The 17,737-nt window shown below is 44.3% G+C and overlaps 1 long non-coding RNA gene across 4 annotated transcripts in view; it reads right to left on the bottom strand.

The window, feature by feature from the left end:
- Positions 1–17,737, bottom strand: part of LOC309876923 — a 53,358-nt gene that overhangs the window by 18,606 nt on the left and 17,015 nt on the right. For all 4 annotated transcript variants that reach the window (XR_014317282.1, XR_014317283.1, XR_014317284.1 and 1 more), the window contains exon 5: positions 183–321. This is a non-coding gene — a long non-coding RNA (uncharacterized lncRNA). The remainder of the gene's footprint in view (positions 1–182; positions 322–17,737) is intronic.

Raw genomic sequence — 17,737 nt, 5'->3', positions numbered from 1 at the left:
TCCTCCCAGCCTCTCACTCCAGGAATATTCCTGCAGAAACAACGCAGAGGTCTCCCTATTAGGAGCTGCAAGAACTTCCCTTGCGGTGATAATTAGGCCTCTGCTATTTCGTATCTCCCGGGGAAATGTTTATGTGGTTTCTCATTCAGCTTTTATTTTACAGCTTACGGTTAGATACCTACAGTGTCGAGGAATAAATCCTGCTCCATCCTGCTTTGTCCTTCCTGGGCAGGGCTTGGCCATAGGAACAGTGGGATGGACATAAGTTACTCAGAGACACGCAGATGACATGCACTCTTGACACTTCGTGCCGCTCAGACCCTAGAAATACCAATGCGAGGTGAGAGCAGGTGAAGAGAAAGGCAAGACCAGATAATTTATTGCAGCTCCCCCCTATGGCAGTTACAGATAAATCTCCGGGGATGAAATAATGTTTGCAGAAGAAGTTTGAAGCTGGGGGATAGGGATCACGTCCCTTCCTGATCCCAGGAGCAATTTAATTGCAGTGACAGAGGCACTACAGCAGTAGCAAAGTGCCATTCAGAAACAGCATTTATGCCTAAAACACCCCCTAATTTCCCCAAATTTCATACCTTGGGCCTCTCATGAGACCAGTGGCACGGCTTTGTGCCACAGCTGGAGCACTGCCTCCTTGAGCAAGCCTTCAGCAGTGCAAGCAGCCTGCAGCAGGGCACAGCCTCCGATACCCCCATGCACAGCACTGCCTGATGCTCCTGCCAACCTTTTATTCCCTTGAGGAAACAGAAGGGGTGCAGGGAGTACATCAGCGCCCCACAGACCCATACAGAAGCTTGCTCTTTGAAGTACCCCTGCTAAGGGGAGCATGGAAAAGCCACGAGAAGAAACACCAGGAAGGATTACTGCTTGGAGGTGCAAAGCAAGGCTTTAGGCTCCTGCCTCTGCCTCCCGTCAGTCCGAAGGAGAGCTGGGGGTGAGCTCGAGGGCTGTAAGGCAAACCGGGTCTTGCCCTGGCAATAGGGAGTGCTACCAGTAGGCCACTGGGCTGGCCTGGGAACTGCTTTTTTTAGCAGGGTGACAATACCTGACTCTGACAGCCAGCGTGCTGCTTTGTGTATGCGTAATTTGCTGCGATCACGTTATAAATCAAGATGAGACTGCTAAAATTATGTATGACCTCATTTGATAGATTATCTAATAAGGAATTTGCTAATGCAGTTTATCACTTAAAAAGCTATACGACTGCTAAGGATGAGTACTTTGCTGCAGCACATTTAAACCTAATTGTCAGAGGAGAAAAGCAAGCGGATTTCAGAGGTGAGTTAGAAGAGCATCCTTATGAGGATGATGTCTTCACTAAATCAGTGGTGCAATGCAGCAAGCAGGGTGGAAAAGACTCTCCTCTGGATAAAGGTACAGAAAGCTGCTAGATGAGGCTGTGCTGTGCGAGCATACTGCATGGAGCCACTGACCAGGAGAGCCTTCCTACCTGTAAATACTTGTATCCTAATGGGCATGCTTGTTTTTATTGTTTGATCTAACGTTGTCTTTTATTGCTATAACATTTCAGTGCTGTTTCCCTGTCTTGCGAGCAGATCTAAAATCCCTGGTACGTTGAAAGAAACTATCTGCCTAGACCTTTAGCTCTAACTAGCTATTCTGGTTATTGTGCTTGTCAGAATGAAAAGAGTAATTGTTTTGCTGCTATATGTTACCATCCAATATTTTTGTTCTTCCAGTCCTGTGACTCATTTAAAAAGACTGAACATCACTTCCACATACACAAACAGAGCTGTAAAGCAGCTCAAGCCAATGAAACAAAGCTTGTTTTGCAGGTTTGTTAACCAAGTATTCTGTTCCAATCCCAGATTTATGATTAATATAGATGCCATTTTATTTCCTGATGATTTTATAAAGCTCATTCTGGGGTCTGAATGCCTGTATGCATTCCCTGGATGGATGATGCTGTTCAAAGCCTCTGAGATAAACATTAAACCTGCTCACAACTCTGTGTGTGTGGGGAGGGGGAGGTGTTAGAAAAGTGACGATTTTGAGCTCCATTTTAGGCTTGGGCAAAACAAGGTGGAGACACGAAAGAGCTTACAAGAGGCCATGCAGAAAATCGTTACCAGAGCCAAGGCTGAAACTCTGACTGCCCCAGTGCCCATCTTGGCTCCTGACTCCCTGGAACAAAGCTGGCAAATGTCCCCTGCCTACCCCTGAGTACATCCTGCTGCATTTGCAACCCTGCCCTAAAGGTGGAGCTTGTTCTTTTTCATGGGTAATCGTTTTTTGGCAGAGATGGGGAAATCGGACATTGCTTTACAAAAACTAGGATGTGATCATTGGCAGAATCAGGCAGTAGGGAAATTTCATGGAGTGCTACTGAGTCAATGCAGTAGGGGAAACCTCCACATTGACTTAAGTGGGTAACCAACGGTTTGGGATTGTGCAGGAGCTACCAGTGTCACAAGAAAAGCAGAGACACCCCTGAAGCATCATAAATCCCAGGGACAGGGACAAGCAGCGGAAGGAGGATATTTTGGAGTCAGAAATGAGAATCACGTAGGGGGAATCCCCATGCCATTTGCACAGGAGGCCCACCTACATATTATTACGTCTCTGTTAATAATGCAGTCCCAGTTGGGCCGCTGGGACTGCTCCTGAGAGAACTGGAGCCTGCGTTTCTGCGTGAGCACACAAAACGCAGCTGTGTGTATACACCTGACTGCGATGATTTATCTACAGAGGAGAAAAACACAAAGTAACGGCAATATCGTCATAATGCCTCATTAAATGGCCGAGCTCTAAATCGGGGGAGCCACTTGAGGGGTAAGAGCATGGTTCATCACCGTGCCACATCACCGTTTGTGGTTGCCCCCACTGATGTTAAATGGTGCAAACTGAGCCGGTGGATTTTACACTGAAGACATCTCTGCAATAAGCTGGACTCGGGGCACCTGCTCACTCACCCTAGACTCTGAAATAACCCCTCAGTTATAGTTTTCAGTCACAGTTGACATGGTTTAGACAAAAGTTTCATCATAAAGCCTTCATCAGTCATTCCTTGAGCCATCCAGTTTCACAAGCTCTTACCGCTGCCTAGATAAAATCTGGCTGTCAGTAACACTTCTCAGGGACCTGCCAGTCACCCTGTGATGCAGCCTGTGGTGGCCAGGCCAAACCAGCTCCTCTGCATTTTATCTCCTCGCTGCCATCTCCACAGCAAAGTGCAGGCAGCTCTTCCGAGCCCAGGTTGTCGCAATTAAAGACCACTGGATATGGTGATGAACCTCATTCAAGACCAAGAGAGAACAAAGAAAACAAATAAAGGCCCCAAGCCTGTGCCTTTGAAGTTTAACACTTTTTTCCCCCAATGCACATCTATTCAAAACACATGTTTTTCACTCTCACTGGGCAGTAAACCTTGCCATGTAGCTGCATGTGCTATGCCTGGGCACATGGTTAGCAGTGCGCTATGAACCTACATGTCATAAAAGAGCACTTAGTCAAATTTTCCTTAAAGTGCCACCTATGGGGCCAAAAATATCCTCCAGAAGACTTTGGAAACACACGTTGAGGTTGCTATCTGGTGCAACAGGCAGATTCTCCTGCTGGGTAAAGCAGGAGGCGGATTGCTCTGAGAACACGAGGCAAACATTCCTAGAAGGCCAGAACCGAAACGCCTGATAGCGAGCATCCGCCGATCGGCCGTCGGAGATTTCACAGCGCACAGGAGGAGAGCAGGGCCACAGCCATCTCCGAGGACCACTGAGGACCACACTCCTATGCTCCTTTGGAGGATGGAAATCCCACCCCAGCACGCATTCTCCGGGATCATACGGGAGATCTGCAGCTGAGTCACCGTTAAATAGCAGTGCAGAAATTTCCAAGGCTGTAAGCAGCAAAGTTTCGCAGACATCCCATTATGTTCGACTTACATAAGCGGAGTACTTAGCTGCTCAGATAATATAGCGATAGAGCTTTGTGAAATTAGAAAAGAAAATGCCTCTCTGAGTTAGCATGATAGCTAGGATCGAATTACAGCGCTCCAGAAATCTGTGAAGTCAGTCCCATTTCCTTCTAGGCTTTATTGGGCATTTCCTAGAGGGCCTCGCTGCAGCAAAGACGGGACCTATAGCCCTGACATCACTTACACTGAACTTTGACTCCTCAAAACTTTATCTTGCTTTTGGAAACAGAAGCCTCGGGTGACTCAGAGCTACACAAGGGCAACGGTCGGGGCTCAGACAGCAGCCTGAAGACGTCTGTTTTCTTCCTGCTGAACTGTGAAACTTGTGTTAACTTCAGCGGGGATTCTTACTTTTGCCTGCATGTAGCAATAACATTTTGCAAAAGGCAGGCAGCTATTATCTCCAAATGCCCTGAAGATAAACCCAGGCGTCTTGCACAAGTCTCTGCAGCAAGGAACTGCAGCTAGTGTGGCGGAGTAATGATATAAGCATGTTATACCTAGAAATATTTCTCCTCTAATCACAAATTTGGGGGTTTATCTATGTTACATAAAGTACCAAGGAGTTAGATCCTCCGCTGGCTTAAGTGACAGCTCTGTGAAGGCACACGGAATTATGCTGATTTGTATTAGATGATCACATATTTGAAAAACATATTTGGCCTAGATGGCTGAAAGACTCTCAGCGAGGCTCTCTAGAGGAAGATAAAGGGAGTAGAAGGAAATAAGCCCTTTTAGAAAATAATACACTCATGCTTTAGTAAGAAATATGCCTTACCCAGTGAAAAATGCACGCTGCTTTCATACGTACAAGACGTTTTATCCTCTAATAAAACACCAACTTGCAACCCAGAAGCAGGATGTGCAGCCATACAAACAATACAAAGGGGTGCTTACTCCAGAAGTCTTTCCCTTGCACTGTTCCTGGTAGCTTCGCCTGCTTTCAAAAGCAGCAGCACCTCTGGTGGCTCAGGCTCCGAGCAGGTTATCCGAGGACTCTTTTTTAAGTACCAGTTTACTTAGAGGTGTGATTTATCACAAAGGCAGACTATGCAAATGAACATACAATAAACTTCTGCAGTTCCACATTTTTTCCACTCCAGAGATTCCTCTCCCATTGCCTGACCCTTTGGTGCAAAACACAAGAGCAGCTTTGAAGCTGGTATGTAAACTTCACATGCCAGACAGGGGGAATGCTGAGGACATCCGTAGCTGAACAGTTTCCATGACGGGAAAAGACCACATTCATGTGAGGGTGGAAAATTTGGTTTACCAGCAGTCAGGCCATTTGCTGTGGAATAATTCATTCGCCACTGGCAGTGAGCAGTGACTGCTTTACGTTGTGCAACTGTCCTTTGGAAAGCACGGGCATCCAGCTCCCACAGCCCCACACAGAGCTGAAAAGGGCAAGGAATGGGGGCAGAGGAATTCAAACTACCTGCGACCAGCAAGCAGGCCTGACTTCCAACCAAGCACCTGCCATTAGAGCTGGCTCACAACAAAATCAGCATTTCCTTTGCGGAGTCTCACGTCCAAGGCTAGGCAGGGAGAAGAGGTACGGTGCCAAACCATTTTGCTTATTGACAAGAAAAATACGCCAGTTCCTTGCAGTAATAGTAATAAAAAGGTAGCTAGCAGCGATGCGGCTATTCCATCACTTTGAAACTGATGCTCAGGATGTGGTATTACTTTTTGCCTTTATTTATTTCCAAGCATTATTGCTTGGCAGGCAAATCTCTTGGACCGTGATGTGTACCCATCCTTCCAGCATCTAGGTTTTCACAGTGATATTAATACTCAAGAATACTGGAACAGACCTAAGATAAACGTCCCCGTCCTCTTTGCTGGGTCCTACACATCAGCTACTGCATTGTGTGGATGAAGAAATGCTCATTCTTCCACAACCGGGTGGAGAACAGCTGAGGGAGCCCTCACAGTGAAATGCTGAGAGCTCACTGTATAGAGACAGGAGGGGCTATAAATCAAAGCTGCTCTGAGCCGCCTGATATCCTGGGCCACACACTGTTTGACTTTGCACCTGCAGCCCCGTGCTGCCCAGTGGCTGGGTCGGTGCAGCATTAATTAGGCCAGGATGAAGAGATGCAGGTCGAATCGGAGGGGAGCTGGTGCTCCATCCTGAGAGGAGCAGCCAGCTCTGCTGCTGGGCACGCTCCCAGTGACCCAGGTGCCCTACCTCCAACACTCACCGTGCTCCCCCCTGGCTGCTCCCAGAGGACAGGGAGGTGTTCCCTCAGCTGCTGCGATTTAGCCCTCCCAGGAATCAGTCCTGTGCACCCATGCAGGGACAACGGGGTGTTTAAAGCTGAAACAGCCGAAGAATATATTCAAGAACCTTTGATAAAAGCTACAATTTTATGCACCACGGAGCATCCATCAAGGAAATGCACGGAGCTAGTGCCACAAAATAATTACATGTGCAGAGTCCTTTGTAAACACAGCTTTTATGTGCATCAGCACAGCTGGGGACAGTGTTTAAAAATACAATTATGTAATGCATTTTGTGTAGTCCGTGAGCCATTCAAGTGATACCATCGGTTCAGCAAAATTACATGCAGCAGTTCTGTATCTATTGGCCCGAGCAAAGAAACATTTTTCAAGAGCATTATTTTTTTTTTTCTCCTGCTATGAAATAGATTTGTCTCTGATGCCTACGGGGAATTTATGTCTCTGTCATTGGCCACTTTCTCTCCTCTTTTCACCAATGAAGGAGAAAGAAATGGGGAGTTATTTTTGGCCTTGCAACAGACTCCAGCATCTAAATCAGTTAGTTCTGAAACCACTTGGGGTGGTGTTGGTTCTCTTTTAATGGCTTTGCAGAGGAGGAATTTGTGATGTTTGACTGCTAGCACAAGGAAACAAAGCAGCTGTTGTTGGATAGAAGGGCAAAGCAAGGTTAAGACACTCTGTAATGAAGCAGGGCCCAGCCTTTAACACCAAGCGTGCAGCAAGTGATGAGCCCTGGCCAGCACAGCACAGCAGAGGCTATTACTAAGCCACACGCAGGCTACAGGATGGTGGGTGATCTCTATTAAAATGCACACAGAAAACAGGCTTACAGCTATGCTTATTTCTGACACCCACCCTCCACCCCTGTTTATTTCATCGTTGTAATGCTTATAAAATATCAGCTGCAGAAAATGTACAGGAAGCTTTGCTTTCCTCCTCGTTTAACCTGATGTTGCAGCTGAGCTGAGATGATGCAACAGTAACATTTCTGAGACAATACTTAACCACTGCTGCTAAATGGTAGGGGCACCATGCACAGGTATTTATCTGAGACTAAAAATAGAGCTTTATAGATACTATTTAAAGGCCATTTTAAAGTCTTAAAGCATTCATTGCAATATTTACAATAGTTTACGTGTCTTGGCCAAATCCCACCTGGAAAATTAAATTTGACCTACCAAAAACTTTGCAGGAGATCCAGCACTTGGCTTTTGCATTTAAAGAGACCATTAAAGAAATCTGTACCTAGTTTCCTAATATGAGATCCACAGGTGAGAGTAGCGAGATAGCTGCTTCTCCTATTCAGGAGCTGCTTGGTACAGAAATAAGACTTGATGCTAATTTCTAAAAGTGGGGTCTGATATCTGCAAAGAGATTCCCTCTTCTCTGTTAGCTGCTGGGCCAGTTGTAGTGTATGGGATACCACAAAAAAGAGAGCGTGGACCAAATCCAGGTGTCTGCATCCCTGCATGTGTGCTAGGGTCACTGAGAAATAAGGAGAGCTCCTCACTCACTCTCTTCCTCCCTAAGAATATTGTATTTCTTTTTGCTTAGTGGTACAGCACCGATTAGAAGACAGAAGATATCACAGCCAGAAGAGTCCATCACCTGTTATGGCATGGCAGAGCCTAGTGAAACAGGAGCTGTGCATTGGGACCTCGTTAGGACAATCTGTGATGCTCAGCAGGACAGTGCTGTGTCCGAAAAATGGGCATGGACATGATCCAGCCACATTGTCAAAAGGAAGCAAATACTACAGCACCGCTTGAAAAACATCTCAATTGCCATACATTTGATTCCAGACCTACTAAACTATTCAGGTGTTTCCTTCCCCACCAAAATCCCTGTAAGATACATTTTGTAGATGCAACTCTTTGTGCTCTCTCCGGTACAGTCTGCATATATTATCTAGATAAAGACTTACGTAGTGCATGCCACCTCAGCTGAGGATTTACAAGGGAAGTGAGACAGCTATCACTCCTTTGCCTCCATTGCACAGACTGCTGGCATGTAGGTATGCTGGCGACCATATTTCATATCAGCTTACACAAGGAAGATGGGTCTCTGCACTCACATTTACAGATATACATGTAGGGCATGGATACTGAGCAGAATTTTTATATATTATTAGGAAAGCTTGGCTTTGGGGAGATCTCAGCAGATAAACAGCGTCTATAATTAAACTTGAGGAAAAGCAATGTTCTGCTTTTTTGAAGTAGCACTCAGTAACATTTATTTTTTTTTTTGAGAGAGAGAAATTTATCAAATTGAACAATTGCCTCTTTGCAGCACAAAGTATATGGTGTAGTCAGTCAAAATGAAACTGTTATTGCCTCCTACCATGCAGACAAATGGAAGGTATAAACAAACAGTACTTCTAAATTAACTTGCTGAGCGGAATTGGTCAGTAACCTGCTAAGAAATATTTTGGTGTGTGGTATCACCATTGAATGTGGGAGTTTTGTGTTTTGATGTTGTTGTTTTCTTCCTGTAAGATGCAACATTTTATACTATCATGGTAATTTGCAATTGTCAGTTTAAATGTGCTTGCTGCTCTTGAACAGGACACACTGAACTCCATTCCTGGGAACAGTGAGCTGGATTTTGTGCATGTTGTTGAGCAAATACCCTCGTAGGGTTATATGTCTGCAGCTTGTTTGTGCAGAAGGCAATACCTGTGAAAGTCTAGCTCAGGATGTGTTGCACCAACAGGTGAAGACCAAATTCTTCTTTGTGTGTTTTATCTAATCCAACTAGAATGGTATATCCGTAAACTGATTTGAAAGACTTACACTCTTGGACTCTAAAACGCTCTATTTACTACGTTTCAAAGGAAACCCGTTAAGTAGAGTACTGTCAGCAGATGAGACATGGGGAAGAGGCAGGCATGGACAGGCACTGTGACTTCCTCAGGATCACATAACAGATTTGTAGAGGAATTCACAGCAGAGCCCCTGACTTGTGTGCCACACATTGCTAACTGCTTCTCAGGTCCAAATTGCTTGCAGTCTGCCTTTCTGTAGAAACATCACAATGTTGCTCTGCCACAGGAGCAGCAACGAACACGTTCATTGGACACTTGTTAACCAGATATGCTTTAAAAATCTTAACACAAAAAAATACTTGGAAGGATATGTCCTATCCAAGTGCCTTCAGCACAAAAAATCATGGATTAAATGCTAGTAGAAAAATTTGATCAAGGAAAACACTTTCCAGTTGAACCTACTTTATTTGGCCAGAGGGAACTTTCAAAAATAAGTCTAAATAATTTATTTCAGTATCCACTGGGTGAAGCTGGGGTGTGAATTTTGAGGTAGAAATGTGCGGGCATCACATTGATGTCCTAGAAACAGAGGAACAATGCCACTTCTACCTTTACCGGAGAAAGGAGGACACCAGCATTAACATTTAGCATGGGAAAAATAAAAATTAAAATTAAAAAACTGGGGAATCCTTCACAATGTGGCTGCAGATATTCCCAAGCAGCCACACAATGAGGTTAGCGCTAGGTATATTTATTAGTTAGCAGAATTACGTAGCTGTATCTAAAACTCTCATTACTTTAAACCAATCAATCATACTTAAAATATGGTACATATGTGAAACTGCTACCTCTTCCAAAACTGACAACTGCCTTGGCATGGCAGAGTAAGTAATACTGCAGGGTAAACAGTGGGATTTAGTCACATGTTCAAAAGAACATTGTAAGAAGAGCCATCAACCTCATGACCTTAAATTCCTACAATACTCTTCCTTTAATCCCTCATACTAATGTTATTTATCTGGTGTTTATTAAGGATTCAATTTAAATGTGGTTTCTAGTTTCAGGTGCCTTACTGAAGCCACCCAACTGTTAGAGATACTGCACAGCAAACTTTAGCTGAAATAATGAAAGCAATGGGCAACATGCACATAATCCCATCTCATTTCTCCACGATTCCCAGTCTCCCAAACACCACTGCTCAGCCCACATACATACTCGAGCTGTATTTCCTTTAAAAGTTGGGAGTGAGGGAAGCACTGGATATTTGGGGAACTTACATCAAGATACATTTTTAAGGTAAGAAGATATCAGCATATGGATTTCACGAAGGAATAACACTGACCAAAATGCCATAGCAAGTCCAAATAGTTACGCAGAATAAGAAATATGAAACTGAAGCCCAACTTGTAACCACATCTTGGTGCCCTGCAGTTGCAGGTACTGGTTTTCTTCGCAGTCCAAATTCTCATGTACTTCCCCGACCATAAAACGGAAAGTTGAGAACATGACCATCTTGACTGGCAGACAGAACAGGTGGATGGCAGATTTGAACTACTCAGAAACTACAAAAGAGACTCAGCCTTTGGAATAGGAGGTGCTAGTCAGCTTCTTCCACGATGATCCTCCAAAACATCTGATCATCAGGATGTTTCCTACTACACACAACAAGAGAAGTGGTGCTATGTCCTCTTCTCATCAAGAAGGGCAACAACAAGACAGCCATTTTTAAAGAGAAGGTGATAATCAACTCCTACTAGGCATCATCACCTAAGAGTACTGGGAATGTTTCTTTCCACCATGGGAAGCGTATAGGTACATGTGGAAGGAGGCCCACAGGATATGACAGCAGGTTCCTAGGAGTTTTTAAGTCTGTTGGCCTAGACCTAGACACAGTCTTGAGTATCCTCTCAACTGGCACATGCAGTTATAGATTCACAGAGTTTAAGACAAGCAAGGAGTATTACAATCACTTGTTCTAGTCTCCTACATATTACTAACCTGTTAATTTCACTTAGGAATCCTGCACAGAGCTAAATAACTACCTATTTAACTAAATAGTTGGCTACAATGCATCTTTGGAAAAGTTATTCAGTCTTGTCTTAAGGAGAGTATATGAAGTATCGTTCCTTAGGAGGTTTTTCTTTTCCAATATATGATGGCAAAATTTCTCATTTGAGCTTGGCTTCGCCTCAATTTCCAGATGGCTGAGCTATTCACCACTTTGCCACACATTCTCCTGTGCTATTCAATTTGTGTGTGTGTGTGTGACCAATACAGTATTACCATGAAAGTACTGTATATTAAGCAAATCAACTCTTGGTCTTCCTGATGAGACTAAATAGGCAGAGCTCTAAGCTGCTCCAGTAGATTCCAGGACTCAGATTTGTTTGTGACTGTCTACACAGCCTTTAGTAATGCCTAGGCAACTAGTGTCTCAGTCATAAACATTCAACTCAGTAAGTGATAAAATAAGATAAAAATAATAAAAATTAAAATTAAAAAAATTGAAATAGAAAAGGAAGACAGGAGGAAAAAGAGTGCATTCCCTAATCAGCAAGTTTGCAACATAACAAAAGACAGATTCAGGTCTAGGCTTGTTTCCTTAAGTTCAAACCGTACCTCCTAGCACCGTTGGAATGAAGAATTAGGGAACTAGTATTTCTGAGGCTGAACAAAGCTTTTAGACCCCTCGCACTGTCCACAGGACTGCTCGGCCACTTCACAGGACAGCGTTCAGACTATGTCCGTGACCAAGGCAGCGCAGGGAGTACAGCCAGGCCAATGTTGCCCTGTCTGGAGGGGTGGCTGCGGCGGCACTCTGCAGCCCGCTGCCAAGAGCAAACTGGGACCGCTTCCACCCAGCCCTTCCATAGGTCATCTGTTTTGACCTGGAACAGAGCACTGATATTTGGGCTTCAGGCCGTGGCTATTCAAAGGACTGAGTTCATGTTTGCTAAGCTGTTAATTACTGTCCAGGACTTAGTGTAATACCAATGACACAGCAGGAAGTATACCAGAGTCTCCACTTTGCTGTTCTCCACCAGTACCAAGGGGACTGTAAACCACTTCTTACCTCACGTTATTCTGTTTCTAAAAATGATCAGATCGGAGTTTCAAGAAGGAACAATCCTAGGAACGGCATATAGTTAGAAGAGAGGCAATTTCCAATTACTATACTGGGTAAAAGCCAGAGACCAGATTCAATTACCTTGCACTTTGCAGTTTACAATCTGTTGGTGCTCATTCTAGCAGAGGCTTGTTAAATGCTTGCTGGAGGCCTTCAAAATACACTTACCTGCTGAAAAAGAAGAGGTTCTCAGTCCAGAACCTCACCATCACATAAGCCATCAAAACCCAGGCCAGACCTGAGCCTCCAATCAGAAACTCCACTCAAGCAAGGGTGGCACACGGCTGAGATTTGACCCCATAAAGAAACCTCACGGGCTACTGAGCAATATCAGTGTGAGCTTAGATTTGAAATGTGAATTCATCAGAGTACAGAAATCTGTCACTCAGATACCAACAGGTACACTGACCTACTACTAACATGTTTCTAAATCCAGAGTTTGAATGTCCTTCTTCAATTTTCCTCTTTTCAGTATCAGGATTTCCTACCCTCACGGCATAGTTGCCGTGGCACATCAAATCTCCAGAACTAGCAATGGGTGTGTGGCAAAGGTGCTTGTTCTAATGTTTCCTAGAGCACAACTAAGTAGATTGTTATTGGGAACACTCCCAAAGGAGTTGTGAAATCCAGAGGACCATAAAGGCAGCAAGATTCCCAGGCAGGTATCCTTTACAAGTTTCTACTCACAGCTGCAAAACAAATTATCCTTTAGGTATACTTAAAAAACAAAACAAAACAAAAAACAAACAACAACAACAAAAAAAAACCACCAACACCACCAACAAAAAAAAACCACAGCAGTACTTCTTTTTGACCTTCTCTAGAAAACCATACAGCAGTGATGCATGAACTGAAAACACAAGTATAGGGTTCCAAAGAAGCCCTGGCTCAGGCAAAACACACGGTGACTCCTGACGTGTTACAGCAAAGCAGATTCAATGCATAGGATTATGAGGGATAGCAAAAATAAATAAATAAATAAAATTGCAAGTTATTTACATTTTTAAACTCATCCCAGAACTGAGTTCAACCCACGCACAGATTTATTTCTTCCCCTCCTTTTGCACATCTACTTGCATGGACCTTGTCAAACACCAGAAAACGTTGGTGTTCTCCTCCTCTGCTTCAGTTTCAGCAACAGCAGCATGCAACTCGTAGTATATAAAGATGAGACTAATTTTCCAACAAGAAAATCACCAGAATCAAGAGATCATCTAACAAGGCAGATCAAAGTGATCTAAAAAATTGTCTAGGGGACTGGACACCAACAACAGTTATTCCCATTAAATCTTGGCTATTAACAATGGAATAGTGTGAAATTAGCGTATGCCTGGATGGGCCATTGATCTTATATTGTGGATATTTAACCTACTGTGTAATGGTGCAGCACACCATGAAAAAACGCAGTTCAAAGTGGGCAGCTGCCACCATGGATTTAGGTTTCCTCCTCAGATACATTCTTTTTTTTTTGTGTGTGTTGAGTTTATATCTACTTCCTTTAAACTTTGCGACCTCTTTGCTCTTCTTTCTGCAGTTCCTTTTTTAACCTTGCCTTACCAAGTGTTAGTGAAGTTTCTGTTTTGGTTTGGGGTGTGGTGGAAGCCAAAGATACTTATCTGCTATTGTTCCTGGTAATAACGAACCCCTTACCGTAACACGGGCTGAAGGGGCTTCGGATAATCAGAGCAATTTCAGGGGAAAGCATGTAGTCCGGCTCAGGTTGCAAGAGTTACTCCAAAGTCACCGGAGGAACCAGGTCATATAGCAGACGGCAATCTAAAACCCAGATTTGAACAGGTGTCAGCTGACCCTCCTGCCACGAAAAGTGATCAGAAGCAGCACCCGGGGAGGATGGACAGGAATGTGTCTGGGACGAGCTGCAAGCCCAAGGGCCGTGGCACTGCTGGCTGCCCACAGAGCGCAGAAGGATGCAGCAAGGAGCGGGGCCGCTCACTCTTACCTCTCCAGCCCCTGGGAAGCATGGCTGGGGCACTCAGGCAGCATCCCAGAAGAGATTTGTCCCTGAACAGGGGAGCTGAGGAAGATCTGAAGAGGAGAAGTTGACTTGGGTAGCCTTGAGGAAAACCCCAAGGTAGTCCTGAGGTGGAATGAGGGAAAGCGAGGCGTCGGGCCATCTCAGAACCGTGGCAGCCGCGTTATCCTTCGAAATGGAAGCCACGTGCGGCTTGGATGCGGGCTAAATTGGACCTTCTGAGCCACAAGTGTCATTGGGAAAAGGAGCCAAAGGGAGCTTCGAAGCTGTGTGTTTTCAGCTAAACAAACTAAATGTTAACAGAAGGCACTGACACGAAGTTGGCGCTCAGAAGGAAGAACTTTCCCTTCCTCCCCCCGGCGAGGCAGCGGGCCAAGCTGAGAGCTGATGATCGAAGGTCAGGCCCCGCTCCCGAGCCTCGCTGCTTACCAGGATCCCGGCTGGAAACAAATGCTTTCGCACGACAGTTGCGCACGTTTGTAAGGGTTGCTGAAAGCTCCCTTTCGCTGTGCACGGAGGCAACACGGGCCGGGATCTGGGCAGCATCAGCATGCCAGCTATGCTGAGAGGCAGCCCGTCAATACCCCGCTGCTGGCAGCAGGGACCTAGCGCTGCCCTCCCGCACGGCGAAGGGGCCACGGCAGGGACGCGAGCACTGCTGCCACTGGCACTGTGCTAGGTTTTTGGGGTAGGCCAGGAGCTTTCGCTTCCAGGATTATCAGCTTGGCACCACTATCAGAACCCTGTATTTACTGTAATAACATGCTTCCAGACTTGCTTCAGAAAAGCAGGAGCTTCTGCAGGTGAAAAGGCTGCTACCACGAGCTTTGAAGGGTAGCTTTTACCAGCCTTCCCCAAGTGCCCCTCCTGTCAGTCGTAGAGCCCTGCCTACCCACACTCCCCAGAAAGTTACCATCTCCTCGCTTGCTCTGAAAACTATTATTTGTAGCACTTAAAGGAGATCATGCAACTGGGGTCACCGAAATAATTATTTATACTTTGGGAAGGAAACACGCAGCATTTCACATTTCCTGCACAGAAGACCCGTTGGTTTTTCTCAGTTTGGATCTTGGCTACAAACTGCATTCCAGTTTTTGACCTTGAGCTGCCAGGAAGTAGTGTCTGGACTAGACAATAAGGAAGAAACTCAAATACTATTTGAGTATGTGTGTGCTGTGTGCTTTTGAGGAGAAGGTCCTAGGCCCACTGATAAAAGAAAGCCCCCAGTGCCCATGGGGGATTTTCTGCTTCCGCCAAAAGCTTGCTGTCTCGCTAGGAACAAGCACTTTCTTCACTGCTTATTAAAGTAACTTAAGGAAAGAACTAGAAGAAATACTTAAAGATCTGCCTAAAAGGCACCATACTGGTTAAGAGAAAGGCAGGGAACTGGATATTTTTTTGGACCCTGATACTGTGCCTGGCAGCTCCATGCTGCTGTGTCACATGTACACCCCACTGCGCTTGGTAGAAAAATTACAAGAATTTAGCAAGGGAAGTGGCAAACTCAAACATCTAATACAGGTGGGATAAAACAAAGGTGAAGGGGAAACGAAAGATTATATATCCAAACACTGACTGTTAATGAAAACAATCAGTTAATGACTGTTAATGAAAAACTTTTATCATTGAGCTAAACAGTAGTTGGGAGTGAACGTTAACCAAACTTAAGTGTCAAACTGAGAAATGAAGCTGTATTTTTTCAATGAATGAAATTAACTTGGGAGAGGGTTGGCACAAAGTCTAAGCAGAAATAAAGATCCACTTCAATCCATAAAATAGGCCTTAAGACATAGACTTCTCTCTTCAGCAGGGCTCATTTTGTCCTTCAACAGGCAGAGAAAGGAATGGAAGGGAACAGAGGAAACCAATGCAACAGCTTCAGAAAAAAAAAATAAACCTAACAAGTTGGAAAATAGCAGCTCAGCATGCTTTGTGGGTTTTCTTCCCCCTTTTAAATTATTGCAGCATTTATTCCTCCACAGTGTATTCAAGTTCCTTGTGTCCTCATCACTTCAGAAAGGAATTTGAGAGCAGAGTGGGAGTGCACAGCTAAGTATATGATTTGGATTACCTGCGGCTTTCTCCAAAAATGCAGATTTGTCTCTATATCAGCTGATTTTGGAGATGTGCCAGCTAAGTAGGTAACACATACAAGAAAGTCAGTAGTCCCATTCTTTTCTTCTTAGCAATTACCTCTTCCAGTTGGGAGCAAAAAAAAATTTTTTTTGAGGCTTTGTCATATTGCCAAAACATGTTCAAACACAGAACTGCTTGTTATGCAGCAAATAATCCTTACTTCATGCAGTGGCTAAGACCCTACAATGACAGATCTCTGCACAGGGCACTTCCACACTTGTGCAGAACTTCCTGACTTCACTGAGGCTCTGCAGAGATGTGGAGCTCACTGCACTCAGGAGCCACATCAGCAAAACACATCAATAAAAGTTTGCAGGCTACCAATAAATGACAGATTTCTATGTGCCTTCCTTGCCTAAGCAATGCCAGTGCAGAAAAACTGAAATGCATGGGGCAAAGTTTGCTTTCCTGCTCCCTATCAGGGCAAGAAAAAACAGGCTTTCACTTGCTGCTCTTCTCTCAGGTCTACCTGTTCCTGGTGACCTTGAGGGGGGCAGATCATAGTGCAGTTCAGCTTTCTTGAATCACCTGGTTTCCATGTGAAGTTTAACCTCATTATCAAACTCTCTCATTGTCACTCTCAAAAAAGGGCCCTTGAAATCCACAGGCTATAAGTTAATCAGTGCCGCAACTCCCACAGAGTACTTAGTTCTGAAACAAAGATGACTTTTTTTTTTTTTTTTTTTTGCAAGTTTGTCACATTTTATTCTGCAGATTTAAAAATTAAGCCATCATGCATACCAAATTCATCCACTTGTTATTTTGCATGTAAGTCTTGATTTCACTAGTTGTTCAGTATTCGGTACTCATTTTATGCTCAGATACGAAAATCCCAGCCAGAGTCAGGTCCTGCTGAAAGCTCTGACTCATTCTCATATTTCTTTTTGCTCTAGGGCTTTTCTTTCTTCCTAACCTTTATATTCTTTCTCTTTAAGAAAGACTATGAAAAAAATCTTTTTCCCCCATTTACTGATGCTAGTGAGAGTAATGGCTTTTGTTCATAGTCTTTATATAGCAACATCACTATTCTCCTCCAGGTTTTTTTTATGAAATAGCACACTTCATCTCATCAGTAGTCACCAAAGTGAGTTGAAACAATTCCATGGATTCCAACAGGCATTGCAATAAGCCCTTACAAAAACCAACTTGTGTAGTTTTACTGAAATCTGTACTTTATATTAGGCGATCTTTTTTGAGTAAAGGTTTTAATATTCAGATCTATTATCTAGGTTACAGAATAACCCGTAGGCCTGCAGCTGCCAAAGTGAAAATAAATGGAAGCATTCATTGATATCACACACGTATCTCACATGAGAGCTCTATTTTGTCCCGTCTTCTGCAACCGGGATGGGAAAGTGTTTGCCAGGTTCAGCAAACCAGTGACCACCACCAAAAGTCTTTAAGCACATTCAACTAACCCAGTGGGTAGCCAGTCAGGAGGCAAAGGAGAAGACAGTCCTACCAGTCTACTCCCTGCAGCAGTGGCTGTTGTAGGCTCTGGTCCTTCCTAACCTCTGA

The sequence above is a fragment of the Aythya marila genome (assembly GCF_965140915.1).
Source record: "Aythya marila genome assembly, chromosome: 3".
NCBI classification, from domain to species: domain Eukaryota; kingdom Metazoa; phylum Chordata; class Aves; order Anseriformes; family Anatidae; genus Aythya; species Aythya marila.
Note: the sequence above shows the minus strand (reverse complement) of the source record. Positions and strands in the feature narration are given on the sequence as shown.